We start from the raw sequence: 13,735 nt of genomic DNA, 5'->3' as shown, positions 1-13,735 counted from the left end.
TTGATTCTCAGCTTCATCCACTCAACTGTTGTTTCCCTATAAATTGTTCTTTATTTTAATTAGTGTATGCTTCATTTCTGACTGGATCTTTTCTATGCTATTAAGGTCCTCACTAAGTTCCTTGAGTATCCTTGTAACCAGTGTTTTGAACTCTGCATCTGATAGATTGCTTATCTCCATTTCATTTAGCTCACTTTCTAGAGTTTTGATCTGTCCTTTCATTTGGGCCATGTTTCTTTGTCTCCTCATTTTGACAGCCTCCCTGTGTTTATTTCTATGTATTAGGTAGAGCTGCTTTGATTCTATGTCTTGGTAGTGTGTCCTAATGTAGTAGGTGTCCTGTAGGGTCCAGTGGCACAGCCTCCCATATCTCGCATGCTGAGTACCCGAGGTGCATCCTTCAGGTGCACCCTAACCCACCCTCCACCCTCCTTGGAGGACCAGCTGTGCAAGGGCAGGGTGGTGGTGTTCCAGTGTGGTCTGTAGCTGTCCACTGGGTGCGCTGGCCCTGGGGTTTCCCCAGTGGTGCAGGCCAAAGTCAGTCCCCAACTGTATTTTGCCCAGGCCCACCCTGCCTGAGCTATAAAGCAATCTGAGATGGGTGCTACTTGTGGTGGGCTTGGAGATTCCCAGAAGCCAAGCTGCAAATCTAGGCTGCTAGCTCTGGGCTTGGAGCTCACTGAGGCCAGCTGCTGCTTGTTTGAGAGGATGCAGGAAGTCGTGAGGCATAAGCCAACATCAGCCACCCATGAGGAAAAGAAGCTGGGTGGAACCCTAAGTTGGATGGGGTGAGCCTCTGGGGATCTCTAACGCTGGTCAACTGGTGTTGGCCAGGTTGATGGGATCTTAAATACAGTGCTAGTCTGCTGGGTCTGTGGAGGGATGGCTCAGAAAAGGGCCAATAGCCTCTGCTCACCATGATCGCAGGCACCTCAGCTTCCCCCTACACACCACCGGTGCCCCTCAAGCCACCTCCCTGGCCCAGGAGCCGAGAGGGAGGGAGTCTGAGTAGGCGAGTCCATGTGTTGGTTCTTTAAGAGGAACTGCTAGGGGCTCCAGAAGTTTCTTCCATTGACTCAATGCCTGCTTGTTTTTGCAGCCGGAAGTTGAAGGGACTTGTCTTCCTGGGCTGGGGGACTTGGTGTGGGGCTGGGACTCCTCACTCCTGGGATACCCCTCCCAAATTTTTATCCACCCCAAGTGGGTGAGGGACCAGCCTGCTCCGCATCTGCACCCCTCCTACCAGTCTGGGTGGATGTGGTTTCTTTAATTGCATAGTTGTCAGACTTTCATTCAACCTGATTTCTGATGGTTCTGATGATGGTTGTTCTATATTTTAGTTGCAATTTTGACGTGGTTATGTGAGGAGGAGAACCATGTGTGCCTACACCTCCATCTTGACTGGAAGTCTTAAATAAGGTTTTTAAAAAGTGAAAGAGCCCTGGCTGGTGTGGCTCAGTGGATTTAGTGCTGGCCTGTGAATCAAAGGGTCGCAGGTCTGATTCCCAGTCAGGGCACATGCCTTGGTCCACTGGGACCAAGTCCCCAGTGGGCAACCACACATTGATGTTTCTCTCCTCCCTCCCTTCTCCTCTGTCTAAAAATAAACAAATAAAATCTTTTTTAAAAAGTGGAACAAAATGGATGCTAGAGATGAATGAACATACGTGCAGGTATGAAAACACATAACATCACTCATCTTGGTTATAGTGAGTTGTAGGGTTATTGAGTGAGTTTCTTTCTTTTATTTTTTTTTCCTGTATTCTCCAAATTTTCTATAATGGGTAAATGTTTCTCTTAACCCAGAAAAAATTAACATTTAACCTTTAAAAAATACACATCATCAAAAATGATTACTGATCCATTTTTAAGAGGTGAAATATGAAGTACGTATTTTCATTAATTAATTAATTAATTAATTAATTAAACATCAGTGTGTGGTTGCCTCTCATTTGTCCCTTACTGGAGACTTGGCCCACAACCCAGGCATGTGCCCTGACTGGGAATCGAACCTGCAACCTTTTGCTTCACTGGCCAGCACTCAATCCACTGAGCCTCAGCAGCTAGGGCTGTATTTTTATTTTTAATTGTGATCAAATACACATAACACGGAAGTTACCATCGTAAGCATGTTTAAGGGGAGAGTTCAGTAGTGTGAAGCACCTTTCATCGTACTGTAATCTCCAGAACTCTTCTCCCCTAGCAAAACTGCAAGGCCCTGCCCACTGAACCCCATTCTCCCTCCCCCAACCCCTGGGAACCACCATTCTGCCTTGTTTCTATGCATGTGACTACCCTAGGTGCCTCACCCAAGTGGAATCACGGCTATTAACAGTATTTGCCTTTTTGTGATTGGTTTATTTCACTTCGTATAATGTCCTCAAGGGCATCCCTGTTGTAGCATGAGTCAGAATTCCCTTCCCTTTCAAGGCTGAATGATAGTTTGTGTTTCGTGTAGCCAGTCATCCATCCACACACACAGGTGCTTCCACCTCTTGGTTATTGCTGGTAATGCTGCTCTGAACGTGGGTACCAATACCTCTTTGAGACCCTATTTTCTGAAGAGGAATTGCTGGACCTTATAGGAATTCTGTTTATAATGTTTTGAGGAGGTGCCATACTATTTTCTATAATGGCTACAACCATTTACATTATCACCAACGGTTCACAAGGGTTCCAATTTTCCCACACCCTTGCCAACACTTGTTATTTTCTGGATTTTATTGTTGTCGTCATCATTTTCTGCTTTTATGGTCACAGCCACAACAATGGGTATGAGGTGGTACAAGTCTTTTTGTTATATGTGATTTGTAGGTATTTTCTCCCAGTCTGCGGCTTGCCTGTATAGTCTCCGAACAGTGTTTGAGTCAGAAGTTCTCAATTTTCGTGAGGTCTGCCATTCCTTTATGTCATATCCAACAAACTTTTGCATAACCAATATCACAAAGATTTTTCTCCCATACTTTTTTTTTAAATTTTAGGTTATACAATTAGGTCTATGATCCATTTTTTAAAGTTTACAATTCATTTTGAGTTAATTTTCGTAAATGGCATGAGATATGTATCAAAGTTCATTTATTTCTGTATGAACATCCAAAGTTCCCAGCACCATTGTTGAAAAAAAAATTATCCTTTCTCCAACTGAATTGCGTTTGCACCTTCGGCAAAAATCAATGAATCATATACGTGCAGGATCTATTTCTGGATTCTGCACACATTTCATTGTTTATCTTTTTGATCTCACAACAGTGTTTTAGTAGCTCTGTCAAAAGCCCTGAAGCGCCACGCTGTAGCTCTATAATTACGGAGCTCTAAAGTAAGTCTTAAAGTTAGGTAGTGTAAGTCCATCCCCTCTGTTCCTCTGTTTCAAAGTTGTTTTGGCCTTTGCATTGTCTACGAACTTTAGAATCAGCTTGCCAATATTTAGAAAAAAAGTTGCTGGGGCCCTCCCTGGCCAGTGTGGCTTATTCAGTTGGAGCAACCTCCCATACATGGAAGGGTCTCAGGTTCGAGTCCCAGTCCGGGCATATGCCTGGGCTATAGGTTCGGTCCCCAGTTGGGATGTGTAGGAGAGGTCCTCCAGTCCAGAGGTACCCAGTCAGGTGTGTATGGAAGGCAACCAATTGTTTCTCTCCTGCCTCGATGTTTCCACCACTCCCTCCTTTCCCCTCCATAAGCATGTCCTCCTGTGAGAATGAAAAAAGCAGTTGCTGGAATTTGGGTTGGGTCTGTACTGAATCTACAGGTCAATTTGAAAGTAACTGCTAGGACCCTCGCTGGCGTAGCTCAGTGGATTGAGCGCGGGCTGCGAACCAAAGTGTCGCAGGTTCGATTCCCAGTCAGGGTACATGCCTGGGTTGCAGGCCATAACCCCCAGCAACCACACATTGATGTTTCTATCTATCTATCATCTATCTATCTATCTATCTATCTATCTATCTATCTATCTATCTCCCTTCCCTCTCTAAAAATAAAATAAATAAAATCTTAAAAAAAAAAAGAAAGAAAAAAAAGAAAGTAACTGCTAGAGCCCTGGCTGGCGTAGCTCAGTGGATTGAGCTGGGGCTGCAAACCAAAGCATCACAGGTTCGATTCCCAGTCAGGGTACATGCCTGGGTTGCAGGCCACGGCCCCCAGCAACTGCACATTGATGTTTCTCTCTCTCTCTTTCTCCCTCCCTTCCCTCTCTAAAAAATAAATAAAATCTAAAAAAAGAAAGAAAGAAAGAAATGCACCATTCAATGTTTTTGTTTTTTTTTTAAAGAAAGTAACTGCTAGCTTAACATTATCAAACCACCTGATCCATGGATTTAACATAGCTCTCCATTTGTTTAGGCCTTTAATTTCTCCTAGAAAAGCTTTTGTACTTTCCAGTGTATATGTATTCCTAAGTATCTCATATTTTTTTAAAATTACTTATTTATTTTTAGAGGGGAAGAGAGAGAGAAATATCAATGTGTGGCTGCCTCTCATGCGCCCCCTACTGGGGACCTGGCCTGCAACCCAGGCATGTGCCCTGACTGGGAATCGAAAAACCCTTTGGTTCACAGGTTGGCGCTCAATCCCCTGAGCCACACCAGCCAGGGGAGTTACCTCATATTTTTTTGATACTATCATAAATGGTAGTTTTTACACTTGATTTGCCAAGTGTTTATTACTAGAATACAGAAAAAAATAGCTTATTTGCTTTTATTATTTGTAACAATTTATTTTAATAATAAAACTTGCTTTACTAATCATTATTTTTATAATAAAATTTATAATAATAAATCTTTACTAATTTTAAATTGCTTTTATGGATCTTGTATCCTGAAATCTTGCTAAACTCACTCATTAGATCGAGGAACTTCTTTGTAGATTCCATAGAACTTTTTTAAAATTACATTTTAATGATCGTGCTATTACAGTTGTTGCAATTTTCCCCCTTTGCCCCCCTCCACCCGGCACCCCCCACTCCCTCAGGCCATCCCCACACCATTGTTCATGTCCGTGGGTCATGGTATAAGTTCTTTGGCTGCTCCATTTCCTATACTGTGCTTTACCTCCCCAGGGCTATTCTGTAACTACCTGTTTGTACTTCTTAATCTCCTCACCTCCTGTCCCATCCCCCTTGACGCGATCACCTGGCTCAGTGACCGCGGAACGCTGCAGATGGCTCATCACCACGCGAGAAAAACATACACAGAGACAACCAGGTCCTGTGGGGAAGCAGGAAGGGAATGGCCACTCTCAGTAGTGGGTAGCGCCCCATTCCCCCTCCGGAGAGGTTTTGTATTGGTTTCGTTTGCATAAGAATTCAGGTAAAAGCTCATTACTCATTGCTAGGAAGTAAGGATCAAACAATAGATAACAGGGAAGTCTGAGGGCCTATTTTGAGTCAGGGTCAAAGAGCTGTAAGACTTTGAGGAACAAACTAACTTCCTCCTTGGACCCTTATCATTCAACTGAGAGCATTCTAAACAAAGCAGGTTTCACAGGGTTTTAAATATTCTTTCTTAGGCCTGATCACTGGGGGAACCCGCCCTTTTCAGCACAGAGCTGCACCACCCTGTCCTTGTTTCAGGCTTAGGTGGAGCACGGGAACTAAGGCAACCAAGAGATAAGGAGATTTTCTCCCAGACATGAGGACTCAGGCTATGTCAAAGCCGAGGAGCCAGGGTCCATCACCGCCTTTGCTGTAGCCCCCAAAGTTCTTCCTTGTGGGCCTCCCATGTGATCGTGCCTGTCTTAGATCGTTCCCCTCTTGGGGAATCTCACCCGTCATTGGCTAACTGACCAAGCTTTGGGGTTCAGTTATGAATGAAGCAGCAGAAGCAGCACTCCTGCCAGGGAGATAAGCTTTTGTCTCCTTGCTGGCTTATGGTCCAAGGTCACTCCCTCAGCCTTAGCCTAGGCGGGGGTCACAGCTTCTGATACCAGGCAGGGTGGTTCCCAACACTCCCTATCCCCCCCACCCATCTGGCAACCAGCATCAAAATGCTCTCTGTATCCAGGATTCTGTCTCTGTTCTTGTTTGCTTAGTTTGTTTTTTAGATTTAATTGGTGATAGATATGTTTATTACCATCTTATTATTCATCATTTTGTTCTTCTTTTCCTTAAATAAGACCTTTTAACATTTCATGTAATAATGGTTTGGTGATGATTAACTCCTTTAGTTGTTTCCTGTCTGGGAAGCTCTTTATCTGCTCTGCAACTCATTAGATTAAGAAGCTTTTTAACAAATTCCATAAAATATTTTTTTAAGCCTCATTTTTATTTAATAATTTTTCCACACACACACAAACACAGTCTTTAAAAGATTTTATTTATTTTTTAGAGGGAGGGAGAAAGAGGGAGAGAAACATCTATTGGTTGCCTCTTGCAGGCCCCCAGCTGGGGACCTGGCCCACAACCCAAGCTTGTACCTGATTGGGAATTGAACTGTGACCCTTTGGTTTGCAGGTGGGTGCTCAATCCACTGAGCCACACCAGCCACGGCTGAATGTTGTTTTGTTGTTGTTTTTTGGTCAACCAAATTCTACCAGTGAGAAAATTGTGCAATTTTCAAAAGAACTAAACAGACTATATGATCTAACACAAAAAGTAGTAGAAATGTCACAGAATAATTTGTATATTGTGATTCTATTTATATTTTTAAATCCATCTTGCATTATGAGTTTCTGTGTACACATGTGTTTATAAATGCACCTTAACAGTTTTATTGGGATATAATTCAATACTATACATTTGGAGCATATATTTAAAGTGAGCCAATCAGTGGTTTTTAGAACATTCCCACTTGGACATCTATCACCCGTCAACCACGCCACCACCATCACCATCAAATTCTGACCATTTTCATCACCCCCCAAAACCCTGTCCACATCGTTTTCTCTGCCCCTTCCTCCATAGGCAACCACTAACCTACTGTCTGTCTCTATACACTCGCCTTTTCTGAACACAGGAATAGAATCACACAGTGTATGGTCTTTGTGACTGGTTGCTTTCATTCACCATAGGTTTTCAAGGTCCTTCCATGGTGTCGTATCAATCCTTCATTCCTTTTTATTGGTGAATGATATTCCCCTTTACGAATATACTGTTCTATATCATATCCATTCACGAGCTGATGAGTAGCACTGGGTTATTTTCCTTCTTGAGTGTTATGAATAATGCTGTTACAAACATTTTCTCTTGGGTACACACCCAGGAGTAGAATTTCTAGGTCTTCTGGTAACCTTTCCAAAGCAGCTGCACCGTTTTATATTCCCACAAGCAATGTAGGAGTGTTCCCATCTCTCCACTTCCTTGACAATACTTGTTGTTGCCTATGTTTGGATCACAGCCATCCAAAGCATAGGAAGGTGTATCTCATTGTGGTTTTCATTTGTATTTCCCTGATGACTAATGATGCTGAGTATCTTTTCACGTGCATCTTGGCCATTTGTATATCATCTTTGGAGAAATGTCTAGTCAGCTCTTTTGCCTACTTTACATTAGGTTATTTGCCTTTTTATTATTCAGTTCTATATATATCCTGGATTACCATTCTTTATCAGATATGTGATTTGCAAATATCTTCTCCCATTCTGTGGGTTGTCTTTTCACTTTTTTTTAATATGTACTATTGATTGTGCTATTAGTTTTCCCATTTTTCCACCTTCATTCCCCTCCACCCTGCACACCCTCTCCTACCTATATTCCCCCCACTTTAGTTCATGTCCGTGTGTCATAAGTTCTTTAGCTTCTACATTTCCCATACTATTCTTGCCTTCCCCCTGTCTATTTTCTACCTACCATCTACACTACTTATTCTCTGTACCTTTTCCCCCTCTCTCCTCCTCCCACTCCCCTGTTGCTAACCCTCCATGTGATCTCCATTTCTGTGGTTTTGTTCCTGTTGTAGTTGATTGCTTAGTTTCTTTTTCTTTTTGTTTTAGGTGTGGTTGTTCATAATTGGGAGTTTGCTGTCATTTTACTGTACATGTTTTTTTATCTTCTTTTTCTTAGATAACTCCCCTTAACATTTCATTTAATAAGGGCTTGGTGATGATGAACTCCTTCAACTTTACCTTATCTGAGAAGCACTTTATCTGCCCTTCCATTCTCAATGAAAGCTTTGCTGGACAGAGCAATCTTGGATGTAGGTCCTTGCCTTTCATGACTTGGAATACTTCTTTCCAGCCCCTTCTGGTCTGTAAGGTCTCTTTTTGAGAAATCAGCTGACAGTCTTATGGGAATTCCTTTGTAGGTTACTGTCTCCTTATCTCTTGCAGCTTCTAGGATTCTCTCCTTCATTTTTACCTTGGCTAATGTAATGATGATGTGCCTTGGTGTGTTTCTCCTTGGGTCCAACTTCTTTGGGACTCTCTGAGCTTCCTGGACTTCCTGGAAGTCTATTTCCTTTGCCAGATTGGGGAAGCTCTCCTTTATTATTTGTTCAAATAATTTTCCCACTTGTTGCTCTTCCTCTTCCCCTTCTGGTACCCCTATAATTCAGATGTTGGAACGTTTAAAGGTGTCCTGGAGGTTCCTAAGCCTCTCCTCATTTTTTTTGAATTCTTGTTTCTTCCTTCTTTTCTGTTTGGTTGTTTCTTTCCTCCTTCTTGTCCACTCCATTAATGTGAGTCCCATTTTCCTTCCCATCACTATTGGTTTCCTGTACATTTTCCTTTATTTCACTTAGCGTAGCCTTCATTTTTTCATCTAATTTGCGACCAAATTCAACCAATTCTGTGAGCAGCCTGATCACCAGTGCTCTGAATTGTGCATCTGATAGGTTGGCTATCTCTTCATCGCTTCGTTGAATTTGCTGTGGAGCTTTGATCTGTTATTCTATTTGGGCCATTTTGTTTGTTTGTTTGTTTCCTTGCACCTGTTACATATGAAGGGCAGAGCCTCAGGTGTTCACGGGGCAGGGCAGCCCAGTCTCTGGGTTGTGAAATGTATGTGGACATGGGTCCAAGAGGGAACATGGCGCTTGCTCCACTCTCAGTCAGATTTCAGTCCCTTCTGCCGCTCCCCACAAGCAGAACTGGGCCTTTCTGGTGCTGATTCCCGTGTGGGTGTACTTGTGTACATTCTAGGACCCTGTGGGTCTCTCCAACAAACTCTCCTGTGAGGCTGGGAGTCTCTCCCAGCACCGCAACCCCCACAGGTGTTTTCAATCGGTGTTTCAAGCCTTGTGTCCCCGCCCTGGGACCCTGGGTTGTGCAGTCCGTCTCGTTCCCCATTGTCACCTGGTTTGTCTGTGCGCGGATGTGGGACCACCCAGTCAGCCTGCGGCCTTGCATGCCGTGCCCTGCTTCACAGTCACCACCTCACTGGGTCTGCCCATTGCCACCCCGTGCCCGGGGTCTGCCCACTGCCGTCTTGAGCTCCTGGGGTCTGTCAGCTGCTGCCTTGCTTGCCCAATGCCACTGCTTTTTTTTGCCACAAGCCATCTCTGCCTGGCCGCCCGACTCCACCCGCCGTACCGGTCTGGATCAACGTGTCTATTTTAACTCCTTGGTTGTCAGACTTCCATACAGTTCAATTTTCTGTCAGTTCTGGTTGCTATTTTGTTTCTAAATTGTTGTCTTTATTTTGGTTGTGTGAGGAGGCACAGTGTGTCTATCTACACCTCCATCTTGGCTGGAAGTCTCACTTTCTTGATGGTGCCCTTTGAAGCTCAAAAGTTTTAATTTTGATGAAATCCAATTTGTCTATATTTTTCCTCTTGTGTTTGGTGTCATATTAAAGAACCCACTGCCATGCTGGCTGAGTAGTTCAGCAGGTTAGAGCATTATCCCCATATAGCAAGACTGCAGGTTCAATCCCCAGTCAGGACACATACAAGACTCAGCCAATGAATGCATAAGTATGTGGAACGGCATAAATTGATGCTTCTCTCTCTCTCCCTCTTCCTTTCTCCTACCCCCTCTTTCTCTAAAATCAATAAATTAAAACACACACACACACTGCCTAACCCAAAGTCACAAAGACTTACTCCTATGTATTGTCCTAACAGTTTTATAGTTTTAGTTTTTACATATACATGCATATTTTTAAAGGACTAAGAAAATGCTCACCAAGTTGTTAAGAGTGGTCATCTCTGAGGAAGGGCATAAAATTGGGATTAGGTTGGGTTTTGATGGGGATTTTCATTTTTTCTGCCATATATTTCTGTATTGTTTGGATTTTTTTTTTAAATGCATGGCTAACTCTGGTAGTTCAAAATCAACCTTGGCTGGTGTGGCTCAGTGGATTGAGCACTGGACTGCAAAGCAAAAGGTTGCTGGTTTGATTCCCAGTCAGGGCACATGCCTGGGTCGCAGGCCAGGTCCCCAGTAGGGGGTGTGCAAGAGGCAACCACATATTGATGCTTGTCTCCCTCTTTTTCTCCCTCCCTTCCCCTCTCTCTAAAAATAAGTAAATAAAATCTTTAAAAAAATAAATTCAATAGACATTTGAAACATTTCAAAATCATATTGATACATAGTTGCACACGGTCAGAAACTAAAATACACTGTGCAGAAGGGGGAAAATGCACAAAGCTAGTTATTAGAATTGGGGTGAGGGCTGTGTCAAGATAGAATTCTTGGAGGAAGTAACATCCAAACGGAGACCAGAAGGTGGAGGAGTGTTCTGGTTATGCATGGGAGCGAGAAAAGTGTTTATTTGGGAAGATACTGTTTGAGCCTATGGGAGAGAAAAGGTTCACTAAAGAAAAACAACAAAACAGTGCTTTAAACTCTCTGGATTGGAGAGTGGAAGTGGGGGAGAAAGGGGAGGGGACAGGAGGCTGGAGGGGGAGGCAGGGGACATCCCTGTCCTCTCCAGTGAGGGCTGTAAGCAGGGGAATGCCCAGATCAGATTTAAGTTTTGGAAAAATCACCCTGGGACTGTGGAGAGAATGACGGGAAGGAGCAGGGAGCTCCACGAGGAGGCTACTGCGGAACCCCAGAGAAGAAATGATGGTGCACAGAGTCCGGCCCTACTGGTTAGCAGAGAAGGGACTGGGTTTGAGAGGTCCTTAGGACTTGGCAACTGCACCAGGAGCTGAGAAAAACGCTGGGGCCGAGGCCCACTATCAACTTCCCACGTGACAACCGAGTTGACTGGTGGCTCATTAACTAGCTGGAAAAGTATCAGGGCGTTGGGGAGGAAGGTGATGACTGTGTTTGGTCGCGTGGGCGTGAGTTACCTGTGGAACCAGAGATGTTCAACAGGGCGCTGGGTGTGGGGCTGGTGCTCTGCGAGAGGTCAGTGCTGACGGGGAAGATGGAGTCAGTCCCGCCCTGAAGCCCCGCCTGGGGTCTAGTGAGCTGCAGGACAGAGCGGGCCCTAACCCAGGGGTCACATAAGCGGCTGCCCAGAAGCCAGGGACAGCCGCGGAGGCACACGCTCACCGCCCGAGTGCACGCCCCACCTGCTCCCTCCTTCTGCGGCAACCGGCTCCCGGTCCGAAGAGGAGCCCCTGCAGGGCTCCGGAACCTTCTGCCACCACCGCCCGCGTTCGCCGCGGGACCCTTCGGGGACACCGATCCGCTGTTGCTAAGGGGCGGCCCCGGAAGTGACGCGCCCGTGGTTTGTTGACAGCGGAGGCGGCGGCTGCGGGCTCCGAGCTGTAGGAGCCGAATCGGGGGAGGGGCCCGGCCCCGGAGCCAGCACTGGGCGGCCTGCAGCCCTAAGGGCAAGGTAAAGGCCAAGGGTCCCCGCGGCGCGACCCCCTCCCGCCCGGGGCTCCCGCCCCCGGGACCCTAAGCTCCGCCTCGTCGACCCCGGTCTCCCCCAGACCCCAGCCCTAGCCTGACGACATCCCCTACCGGCCCGGGCCGCATCCTCCGCTCCTCCTCGGCCGAGGAAGCATCCAGTCCATTCCCGGAGCCAAGGGATGTACCTGCGTTCTACCCCTTCCCCTCCTGCCTCCGGCGCCTCAGCATCGCGGCGGCGACCACTTGCACAGGTCCATCTCCGCCAGCGGTGGGAGGGCTTCCTCCTCTACCCCTGTTACCAGGTCTGAGAAACGTGCCTTTGAGACTGAGCTCCCTTCCTCCAGAGAGAAAATGACTCGTTGTTGGGTGCCCCTACAGAATGGGGTGTCGGTGTGGGACCGCCAGGGCCAGCCCCTGCCCCCCTACCTGTTGGATGAGCTTAATTAAGTTCCCCCAAAGCAGTGCTTTCACGCTCAGGGACGGCTCCGAGCCCGGGTCAGCTGCTAAAAGGGATGAGATGGTGCAGGAAATCCAACAGCCCAACAGGGGGGAGAGGGATGGGGCGGGGTTGCAAACCCGAGGAGCAGGAGCCAGGCAGGTGAGTTGAAACTGAAACTGACTGCGCCGGCCGCTGGAGCTCTGTGGGTGGAATTGAACTTGGCTGCTTGCTCTCTGGCTCGAGGAGGTGTTCGGGATTTCCAGGCTCTGCCTGCGCCGGCCAGCACACTTGCTTTTGCAGGGGGAGAGGGCTGGCTGGTGCCTCCGTGGGAAAATCATCCCGTATGATCTTTCCCACGGAATATTTCTTGTCAGGGTTCAAGCTGGTTGGAATGAGCATTGAAGGCAGCTTTGAAAAGGGTCCCAGGAGGCTACCCTCCTCTGCAGGAGGTGGTAGCAGGAGTGAACGGACTCTCTGTTTTGTTTCATTTATTCATCCAGCAAATAATAAACGTAATATGTGTGTGTGGGGGGGGGGAGCAGGAAGGACTATGGAAAGAGCCAGGGAGTGCAGGCACATTTTTATAAACAGTGGTCTGAGAACGTGTCTGATGAGCGGATATCTAATCAGAGACCTGAAGGGAGTGAGGGAGCAAGCCATACAGCTCTCTGAAGGCGAGTGTTCAACAGCAAGTGCTAAGGTCCTGAGGTCACGTGCCTGAGGATTTTAAGAAACATGAGGACCGCAGGGCTGAAGCAGAGTGAAAGAGGGGAGGAGCGGTTGATGGAGTCAGAGAATCAGAGAAGAGTGGGGACCAGCTCATGGTGGGGACGACATCAGGGACTGTCTGCGTGATTGCCAAGTCACGGGGTGTCCACGGGGTTACCCTTTCAGAACTGTGCTAACGTGAAGTGTCTGGTGCTCGGAGAAAATACAGATTTGTTGTAGATGACAAGTGGCCATTGTGCCCTGGCCTCGAGTTGCAAGTACCCTTCTTCCATCTATGTAATGGCCATTGATGGGCTGGACACAAAAGGGCAGCCATAGAGCACCGTGGTCAGATCAGGTCATGCCACTGCTTCCTGGTTGTGCGGACTTGGGCAAGGGGCCTTCTGGTCACCCCAGCTTCCTCGTCTGTAAAATAGTTCTTGGGCTAACGGAGAGATCACCCTGGAATGCTCAGCACACTGGTCGGCACCTATTGAGTGCGTGGCTGTTGTGATGACAACGGCAAGGATGAGGAACTGTTTGTGTCTGCCTGAACGCCTTTCTTTTCAGCACCAGCTGGTGGTGTCATCCCTGAGTTAGTGGAATTTGGGGGAGCAGCGGGAGAGAGAAGGTGGGAACTTCCTGTCACCCATCGGTGGGAACAATGGCTCCATATCCTGTGAGGGAGGATGGTAGCCTGGTCCTGGCTTTTCGGCGGCAGTGGAAGGTGACGGGGACCTTTTTTAAGGAGCTCCACAAAACCCCGTTCTGCTACATGAAATAGGCAAAATGACAGTGTTGGAATAAGTATGACGTGAAGACAGGCCGAGAAGGGCAGTGCGTGTTGACCTCAGATGCGTGGTCGGGTGGCGTGGCTGGCCGTGTGATGGAGACTGTCCTTCCCAGAAGCGC

At 46.7% G+C, this 13,735-nt stretch overlaps 1 protein-coding gene across 6 annotated transcripts in view; it reads left to right on the top strand.

Annotated features, from left to right (window-relative positions):
* The first annotated feature begins 11,523 nt into the window (after positions 1-11,523).
* Positions 11,524-13,735, top strand: part of ZER1 (zyg-11 related cell cycle regulator) — a 29,356-nt gene continuing 27,144 nt past the window's right edge. For 4 of the 6 annotated variants that reach the window (XM_045846276.1, XM_045846271.1, XM_045846274.1 and 1 more), the window contains exon 1: positions 11,524-11,659. The gene's annotated coding sequence lies outside the window, so the exon portion shown is untranslated. Of the gene's footprint in view, positions 11,660-11,719; positions 11,928-13,735 lie in introns of those variants that run through there. The other 2 variants (XM_045846275.1, XM_045846272.1) reach the window with 2 other exon arrangements.

This window comes from Phyllostomus hastatus, unplaced genomic scaffold (assembly GCF_019186645.2).
Source record: "Phyllostomus hastatus isolate PE091 unplaced genomic scaffold, TTU_PhHast_1.1 phas_contig_495, whole genome shotgun sequence".
NCBI classification, from domain to species: domain Eukaryota; kingdom Metazoa; phylum Chordata; class Mammalia; order Chiroptera; family Phyllostomidae; genus Phyllostomus; species Phyllostomus hastatus.
The sequence above is the reverse complement of the archived record's forward strand: the minus strand, read 5'-3'. Positions and strand labels throughout refer to the sequence as shown.